Source organism: Arachis hypogaea, chromosome 6 (genome assembly GCF_003086295.3).
Source record: "Arachis hypogaea cultivar Tifrunner chromosome 6, arahy.Tifrunner.gnm2.J5K5, whole genome shotgun sequence".
Classification (NCBI taxonomy): domain Eukaryota; kingdom Viridiplantae; phylum Streptophyta; class Magnoliopsida; order Fabales; family Fabaceae; genus Arachis; species Arachis hypogaea.
In genome coordinates, this window is record NC_092041.1 from 2,431,755 (window position 1) to 2,442,867 (window position 11,113).

An 11,113-nucleotide genomic window follows, 5' to 3' on the forward strand; every position below is an offset into this window, starting at 1 on the left:
ATTCACCAATGCCTTTTGACATTAGACTACCCCAATCTGTGATGCATGGTAAAAGCCAGTAAGTCGTAGATGCTCCTCTACCCTATCGTTGTACCAATCCGGAGGAACAGGATGCTCACATGTCAACATTCTTAACTTCTGCAAAGAACATAACAAAGTATTACTCAACTTCTTAACACTTACTAGCTTACTACTAAAATAAAAATATTTTTTACCACGACAACTATTAATAATAATGATAACTAATACATAAATACCTAATCAAATCTCTCTACAATAACACATTTATCTTGAATAATATCTAATACTAATTACATATACTATTATTTAAACATATTTTACTCAATTATAAAAAATATTAATAATAATCACTCTATGCCTAAATTCTTTTTGGAACATCATTCATACCAACTAGTAGTTTGCCAAACTAAGACTAATAGTTTCTCACAACAACAACAATAACATTTACCTTCATTCATTACAATTATAGTTAATAATTTAAAAAAAATTATAAAAAGTAAACCTATTTTCAATATTAATTACAATTAAAATTGAACCGTTGGGGCTCCATTTTTTAATTTGCTTATATTTATATTTAAATATAACTATAATACAAAATATTCAAAATTCACAAATAAAATTTACGTGCTCTATAAGAAAATACCTAACGCAGTTTACATTTAAAAGCGTCCCAAACTAACAAAATAATAATAATAATTTCACTAACAATAATATTTACAATTAAAAATTAATTCTAAAAATTCTAAAAATTTTAAAAAATACATATAAATGCTAAAAAATAGTAATAATCATTCTATCCTATGGATATTTCGAATTTGCACTTCTAATAACAACAATCATAAGAAATAAATATTTTACATTAATACTTTTAAATAAAAAAAATTTAAAAACTTTTAAAAAAAACTTACATAATCAGAGTGACTGAGATAATGCATAATATGAAGTTCAGGTCGATCAACATCCCTAGTTTTATTTTTTTTTGGCATTCTTTTATGTATTCAAGCATGCAGAGCTGAGAGGAGAAAGAAGAACAACAATGGGAGCTTCAGTTTTGAAAATGAAAGTTGGGAGAGTGATGTTTTCGGATGGTGAGAGGAGTGAATGCATAAGTGAGGGTTTGGTTTAAGGGCACCGAATTGGGGAGCTACTGCTACGCAACACGTGTCCTTCCGTGAAGTAATCGGACGATGAGTGTCCTGAGACGGAAATCGGACGGTACGTGTTGCCATGGGGAACTCGCACGGTGCGAGTTGGGTGTATACTGACACCACAATCTGGTGATGCCCTCCCTCTCCCATAACGGCGTCTAACTCAACTACGAGTACAATATTAAAAATAAAAAGCGAATTATTTTAACTAACAACATATTTTAATATTTTATCGACTGTTTTATTATATTTAATTCCATTTTTCGTATGTTCGGCATTTAGCTAAAACAATTAAAACTTCTTATACTAGTCTTTGGCGTTAAATTAAAATTTTAGGAACGAATCGTAACAACTAGCTAATTACGTTGAACAAGGTCACTTTTATGGGGGTCCTTTATTCTACTTTGGATTGGGTGGGAGAAAATCCGAATTTCAGATGTTACAAAAGGATCCTCCGTATTTGGCCTTTGGAGGTAGTGAAAGGATCCATGCCAATTACTAACATTGGTAATGTGGGGTTCCTTTGTCTTATAAACACACAATTTCCAAACATATCATGTGTTATGTGGGGTTCACTGGTCATTGTTGAATAATGTACTTTTTTTTGGTTGTGCACTAATGGGTGCATGCATATATCCACGTCGATATTAAGGCCGAAAAGTAAGTTGTGGGATCCATTAGAGAAAAATATCATATAACAATTGAATTCCACACATAAGGCAGGATTGACATGGTTGACTGGATAAGGTACCAAGAAAGAAAGCCCATAATAGGAGAATTACATTTATAATTGGCATGGTGAAGTGAATGCATGGGCATGGATTGGCATGCGCACCACTCCCATTGGTTTAGATACTAGAGACCACTCCAGATAATAAGATTAGATTAGAGAGCTCAAATGGGCCACACATACATAACATAACATATTATCATGGGTTAAATAAGGAAAAAACTCGCATGTGTTTCTCGTTTTTAAGGGCTAAATAAATTCTCCCAACATATAGTGGTGCATACTGCATACTCTGTTGCTTACCACTTCCTTCACTAATTAGTTATTTCGTTTTCCTTATCCTTGTTTTTTCTTTATTTTTTAAGTCAGATGTGTAATAAGACAATCATCATTTCGTGCTTCTAGTAATTAGCAACAGTTCTAGTCATGAACTTTATTATGTACTAAGAAATGAAATGAAATGAAATACGTTAAATTTTATGATTATTTTATTTCTTTCCGTTGGTTGATTTTTTTAAAAGTAATTTAATTATTTAAGCATCCAATAACATCGCATATTAATTTTGTAAGTCGAGATACAGTGGGTGAATTGCATTAGAATGGTGCAATTTGGAGAACTACATATTTATGATGATCTGGGGAAATTATTTCTTGTTCTGACGTGTGGCTATAGCCTGCACAACAAAATTGATGGCACAAATTTTTTTGGATATGTTGTGTGGTGTAGAGAATATCTCAATTTTTTTTAATAATTGAAAGAGTAAAGTATAATTTTTTGTTATTGATTTTATAAGTGAGATTAAGAATAAATATAAGAAAGAGTAATAAAAAATAAGAAATTACACTTTATACTCTCAATTTTTTTTTAATAATTGAGAGAATTCATTACACATGGTTACCTTTTAAAATCGAATGGAAAAATTTTTATCACTACAAAAAACATCAGCTCTTTATTATCGAATTCCATCCGATACAAATTTTTTGACGGAAATACATGACCGTTGGATTAATCAATGGTAAATACTAAATACCACTAAGGATGACATATTGATAAAGGAGAATGTTAAGTAAATAATGACTATTTTGAATAATATAAATAATTATCAGTCAAGTAAAAATATATTCTACCTTAATTTAATGTTATTAATTAAATTTATTCTTTTAATCCTATTAATTCACATTATTCAAACATTGTTCAAAAATATTATTTATTATCTATACTTTTTTATTGATAAAATATTATCGTCGAATTTTTTTACTGTAAATATGACAATAATTAATGCACTATTTAAAAAAATTAATTAATTACCATAAAAATTATCTTATTATAAATCTGAGGATAAAATATGTGACCAATTTTAAAATTTTTTTTATTAAATATTTTAAATATCCATTATCTTGTTATCAAAATTTATATTTCATTAAACATATTGGAAAATAAATAATATTTTCGTTAGAACAATAAATTAAAATATCAATAATACAAATAAAATATACAAAATCTATAAAATATTAAATTACAAATACATAGTACTAAATGAAAGAAAAGAAAAATCTTAAGAGTTCCCGTAATTATCTGCATGGTCCTCTTAGTTGTCCCTTTTCTTGACATGGGCTGCTGCGATGGCTGGCTCTCTTTCCCTACCGACTCTTGCTCGTAAACTTGATCTAGCCATCTAGGTGCTAACCCTAGTTATGTAGGTTCTGGTTGGATGAAGTTGTGGATCTGTTCACACAATTCAGTGACTATTTATTAAAAAAAAAAATAGAGGTACACTAGTGGCTAATGCGGAGGATCCTTTAAAGGGCTTTAGCTATGTGGGGATAATAATAATAATAATAATGATATTAAACGTTTGAAATTGAATGTGTCACTCCATCCATGAGTTTTTCGGATTCCTGCACATGTCATTAAAAACCCTTTCAGATATTTGTTAAAGAGAAGCAGAAACTTAAGTGGTCGAGCTTTTCACAACACTGCTCAATAAAAGAAACAAATTTAGAATATAATTTTGTGATGTATAATTCTTTCTTTGCCATAAATAATTTATTTTGGAATTCAGTTTAAAGTCTTTTTCTTTTGGTCAATAACCATCACTCCTCATTACACTACTTTTTGTTTTTGGTCTGAGATCAGTGCTACCAATTTTGGCAAAACATTAATGGGTTTTGTTTTGGTAATCAGTCCAATTATCTTCTGGGCTATTTTAAAACTCATATGTCCGATTTCTACTTTTTTACTAAAGGCCCAAAATAGCTGGTTTTTATTGGAAAGATCGAAAGAGCATGACGGTGGGTTTCAAACTTTGTAATCATTGCTCTCTGACCAAAAAAAAAAAAAAAACTTTGTAACCAAATTGGATTGGTCTAGTGGTTAGTTCACTAGTCCGCTTAAGTAAGTGTCGGGGGTCGAATTCCGCCTTGTGCATGCAGCAACCCATTGGCCAGCGATAAACCCTTAAATGGAACTCAGTATCGCGGCGGATTAATCCTTGACCTGTCGGGTTGGAGGATACCGTGAAAAAAAAAAAAACCTAGTGGATGTTACAAACTTACAATACTCTTGTTTAGAATTTTAAAACTCCTTTATATTATTAATATTATAATATATGTTAACACATTATTTTAGAAGGTATTATATTAATGAAACTTTTAATACATATCGATAAAATTATTAAGTAATTAATGTATTATTTTTGTAAAACTACAAATAAATATTTATTATATTATAACAAATATTAAAGAGTATAATAAAATAATTACTTATTAATATTTTTTTTATCAAACTCGTTAATACTTTTATTATACTTTCAATGTATACAAGATTTTATTCTTCTATTTTATACCATATTTTTATTATACTATAAAAATTATTAATAAGTACAATAAAATATATTAGTAAGTACTATAAAAAATATTATTGAGTAATTATTTTATTATACTCATTAATATTTTTTATAGTAACATTTAAATATGGTATAAAAAAGAGGAATAAAAATAAATATGGTATAAAATAGAGGAATAAATATGGTATAGTAATATTTTTTATTTGTTTTAAAAATTAAAAAATTATTTTAATTCATTTAGATAATTTTCCATTATAGTAGTCTTTTATAATTAAATTTAAATTTTAAATTTTTAATATTAGTAAATAAAATTGATTATAAAAATTATAAAATTTAAATCCAAAAAAAAATTATTTTTAAAAGATACATTTTGAAATGAATATTAATTTCAGTAGATAGGTGTTTGAGAATATTCTTCAAAAGGGAAAATAAAAAATTATTATTCTACGTTCTAAAATAAAATTTATTTTTATTTTAAATTTTTCAGATAAATATGTTTTTGTAACTAAATCTGGACTGATCATATTAGTTTGTATTGATTTGCATAGCAAATTAGAATTAGATTTCTAAAAAACAAAAAAAGAAAAAAATTTGCAACAAAGAAAAATAAGAATAAACCAATCCTGTTACATCCTAACTTTATGAATTAAACATTAGAAGCAACAACTCTAGTTAGGAATCGATAATGTAACACTATTATGCTCCTTGATTTGTGACTACTTACTTAAAATTATTTTTGAATTTAGTTTTAACTATAAAAATCTAAAATTACATTCAACTAATAATCTAAAATAAACATCTCCAATAAAATCTTAAAAAAAAAATATGCAGTATCTCAATGCATCTAAATTTATTTTTAATATCTCTTTTTTTTGAAGTATCTTTCAACAAATTAATTTAAAATAACACTTTAAAAAATATTAATTATGTTCTTTATATATATCCTAATTAAATGGTATGTTATAATATAGTTAATTTTTAAAATCATGATGCTATAGATGAAAAAAAAAGTAATATATAAGACAAATTTTATGAGATAAATTATAATATCAAATAAATAAAAATTATTAATTAATTAAAATTTATAAACAAATTTAATAATTTTAATAACTTATATACCAATAGAACATGGTAAATTTCTAATAATAAGTCATAAAAAAAACTCACTAATATCATAATTGTCATTTTATTGAAAATATATTTTAGAAGTTATAATTAATATATTTGCAATTTCACAAGAGAAAACATTAATTATTTAATGATCCTATCACTGTACATTAAAAGTTACATTAATAAAATACTCCCTCAAATATTGCACCAAAGTATATTATAATATTAACAAGTGTAATTATCCGTGCCATGCACGTGATAAGATTGAAATTATAATTTTAAATTATTTTTTAAAATTAATTTAAATTATAATAATTTGATTAATAAAAAATTAACTATGTTATACATTGTTTGTTTATTTTAATTTATTATTAATTGGATTAACTCTAAAATAGTTATTAATCGATTTTAATAATCTATTTTCTTCAATAAATCAGGCATATATACTGAATGTGATCATAAATAATATAGTAATAGTTAAATCTACCCACAAACATATTGACTATTATCACACTCTAAAACAAATTAAATATAAATGCTATTAGCACGTACTTATAAATCTATAAAATCGCACTGTCTTTAATTCGTGCAAGGATTTATTTATCAAATAAACTTAAAATATAAACAAAAAATATTTATAAAATTGACCTAGCATCACTTGAAAGAATCATGGAAAATAATCAACTCACCTTATCATTCATAAGAACCATTTCTATGTAAGTCGTGTTGTTCTTGTCAAATTTGGATGAGACTTTTCATAACCTTATAATTCTTGCCTTTATTTTTCAAACTTTTTCATTACATAATCTATCATAGGTAATATTGTTGATAAAATCGTAGTTAGTATCCTTTAGGCATGAAAAATAATAAACAGAAGAAGTTCTATGTCTGAGGTACGAATTTTCTAGATGATAAATAATTGTAACAATACACTATTAATCCTTATATATATATATATACACACACTAATTATATACGGTAATAGTTAACAAATATTTTCAATGGAGATACTTACTCAATATATATGTTATCAACATTAATTATATGCCAATATTTTTATGAAAGAGCTAAAAGAGGAGATATATAATACATATAATATTATTGCTATATAGAAAGCATACATAAATTGCTACATTTTTTATTATGTTATACAACTTAAAATTATACTATTATGTTATTATTAATCTTAGATAATTGCTATAATTATATCAAATTTAATTATGAATCTAAATAAATAAAATAGATAACATTCAATATTATTTTTTTCTTTTTTACATTCAATATTACTGTAAATATAAAAAGTAAAATAATTAATGAAAAAATATGAGTAGAAAATAAAACATATTAATTAAAATTCAATTTGTTATCTAATTAATCTTGTATCTATACGATATAATTTTACAAAAATATTATGAATCACAACCTTTTTTATTCTACAAAAAAGAAAAACACTATATGTAGCCTTTAATAGTACAAAAAATAATTATAAAAATTAATTATTGATATTGATATTAATCATAATTGATTATTAATACTCTAATTTTTTAAAATATATTTTACCTTTTTAAAATATAATGCATGTACCGTGAAGACTTTATTATTATTATTATTATTATTATTATTATTATTATTATTATTATTATTATTATTATTATCCATTAATTGATATCAAATTAAATGGGTCACTATTAATGTGTGCATCAATTATCTCCTAATAAAATTATTGCACTTGAATGAGAATTAGAACTATATCAATTGATATAATTAGAATGATTAAAAATATCGATGATTTATAAGTAGTTTAATAACGCATTAAAAATTGATTTGATATAATTATAATGAAAATATTTTCTTAAATTAATATAATCATGCATTATTCATGAGCTAATTATAATATAATTAAAATAAATTTATTTGAGAAAAAAATTCATGTATAATTTTCAAAAGTTATAATAATTTTTTTATTTATATATACGTATATATTAATTTTGTTAAATAATTATATATATATATATATATATATAATTATATACATATACATAAATAAAAAAATATATGAATTATATTTTGTTAAATTTCATGTTACTAGCTATTAAAAATATTTAAATCACATGTATTAATTTTTTGTTATAATTATTTCGTTTTATATATATGATTATTTTTTATTCTACAATCGTGCAATAATATTTTTTATAATATTATTGCTATATATGAAGCAGCTTTATATTATTATAATTATATCAAATTTAATTATAACTGTAAATAAATAAAATAGGAAACAATCAAAACTAATTTTTTTTATAGTCAAAATTTACTGTAAATATAAAAAATAAAATCACTAATGATTAAAAATTTGAGTAGAAAATAAAAATTCATAAACTAAATTCAATTTGTTAACTACTTAATTTTATGTCCATATATTATTATTATTATTATTATTATTATTATTATTATTATTATTATATATTGATTAAAATTGTGAATACATACTAATAAAATTATTACATACAAATGAGAATTAGAACTATATCAATTATATTAATTATATAAACTCAAAATTATTATTATTATTATTATTATTATTATTATTATTATTATTATTATTATTATTGAGTAATGATGATAATTCATTAATTCATGTGATAATGAATATTACCTATAAAACATCTAAAATTATGTGACAATTATAATTCAAAAATTACTGTATATGAAGTCACGTGAATTATTATTATAATTGATATAATAATTGCTATAATTGCTACATATTCTCAATCTTATCGGTTGTATCAATTTAACTATATCAATTATATTCAAATTAGTAGTCAATTATTTTTATGAAAATTCTTGCTATAATTAAGTTATACTTATGAGATTATCTTGTATTAATTGTTATAATTAATTTAATAAAGATATTTATTAAGTATATATGTTATCTATATTAATTATATGCCAATATTTGTAAGAATGAGTTTACAAAAGCGATATATAAATATATATAATATTATTATTATATAAAAAATAGATTTAAATAATATATTAAATATTATTTTGATATAATTATAATAAAAATATTTTCCTAAAATAATATAATCATACATTATTCATGAGCTAATTATAATACAATTAAATGTATAATATTATTCTATATTATTTATTTACCGTCATGATTTGATTTGACTATTTTCTAGTTTATTTATTTACATAAATGATTAAAATATATAACATAACTATCGTAATTATTATAATTTTATGATATAATTATAATTAACATATTTTATCATAATTAAATATTGATTTGATATAATTATAATAAAAAAAGTTCCTAAAATAATATAATCATACATTATTTATGAGCTAATTATAATACAATTAAAGATATTATTATATCATAATGTCTACTTACTATATTAATATAATATCAAAAGATACATGTTTTATTATTTTTTATAGATAAAATCGATTTTTATTGGCAACTAAATTGTGTTTAGGTCAACGAAAACTATATGTTTAGGTAGAAATTTTTTGTCAAATATAATGAAAATACAAATAAAGAAATAAAGGATAAAAATAAACTTAAATAATATATATGGCACCACTTCATTTTATTAATTATTAAATTATTTAAAAATAGTACATCCACGAAAAATACTCATAATATATAAATTGAGGCAATAATTTAAAATTTTTTAATTATAATTTAATCAAATACTAATATTAAAACCAAATTACTTAAACAATATTGAATCTATTCTAGTTCTTAGTCACGTATAATATAGAGTCATTCTCGTATCGATAACCAACTGAAATAACATCGTAAATATCAACATTTAGAATTCGTGCAAATTCAAACCATCCTCTTGTTAAATAAGCTTCATCATCTGCTATTCATGCAATGCGGCAAGGTATAGAATTGCCACATCGAGAAACTAAACTAACCCTTATTCCTCTCAATGGCATTGCATGCATGCAAAAGAAAGTCGGTAATTTCTGAAAAAAATCACAATATGTTATAAAATTATTCTAATAATGAACAACTTAAAATAAGATAATTTAAATATATTACCAATCGTTGAAATTACATATCCGAGTTTGTCACGAATTTAGCAAAACTGAACTTAAACTGAGAGAATTCAATCTCATTATGTGCTCCACTTTGAAGATTTTCGGGCAGACATAAAAAGCATGGAGGGGATGGAACTTGAACTTGTCCTATAAAATTCCGTGGATGCAATTCCTCAATAAAAAATCGAGCTCTTCCCAAAAAAGCTAACTTTAACCACATTTCATTAGGTTGGTCATAATAGGTAAGTAGATCCAACCCTCCTTCGGTAAAGTAGAGATTATTGCCCCTTCTTTGAACGTTTACATCTATGTAGTTGGAACCTGAATCAGTGAAGACAACTCGATGAGGTATTTCATGGATGTGATGCATTGTAAACGATTGTGGTAAAAGACAATCGAACTGGAATATTAGACGATAAGAATAACTTAGAGTAACAACAATTAATAAATTATTAAAAGAATAATATAATATAATAAGTATATGAAAAATATTATAAAAAATTATAAATTGTATCTTAAAAGGATCAACTTCAATAAAAAACGAAGAATACATTCTTATTCTATGAAGTAGTAAAAAAAATACTAAATATAAAATTATGAGCTGACTCTCAAATTTAGATTCGTGTACCACAAAAAAAAATACTATTTATAGACCTTAGTAAAACAAAAATAAATATGTAAATTACTTATTATTAAGGCAATTTTTTATTATGTGCAGTAATTACGCATTATAATTGATAAGTAGTTTAATAGTGCATTAAATATTGATTTGATAATGAAGATGTGTTTTTAAATTAGTATAATTATATATTATTCATTAAATATTAATTATAATATAATATAATTATAATAAAGGTATTTTTTATAAAATAATTTAGAATAGATGAAAAATTTCATTTGTTTTGGAGAGAAAACGGACTCACGAGAAATCGACACGTCATCCTTATTAGCTGAAAAAACCCAATTTTAGTATATTAAGTAGATAGATAATACAAAAGAATTTCAAAACTTCAAACTATAGAGGAGTATGAAATCAGTCTCGTGAAGATTATGTGGACACTGTAATTGATAAATACGTTTGGAGTTGCTTATATTTATAGGTTCAGTTGATTGGACAACATATTAAATAATACTAGTGTTTTTACAGATCTGCTGCATAATATATAAAAAAATCAATAAAACTAATGAGATGCTAA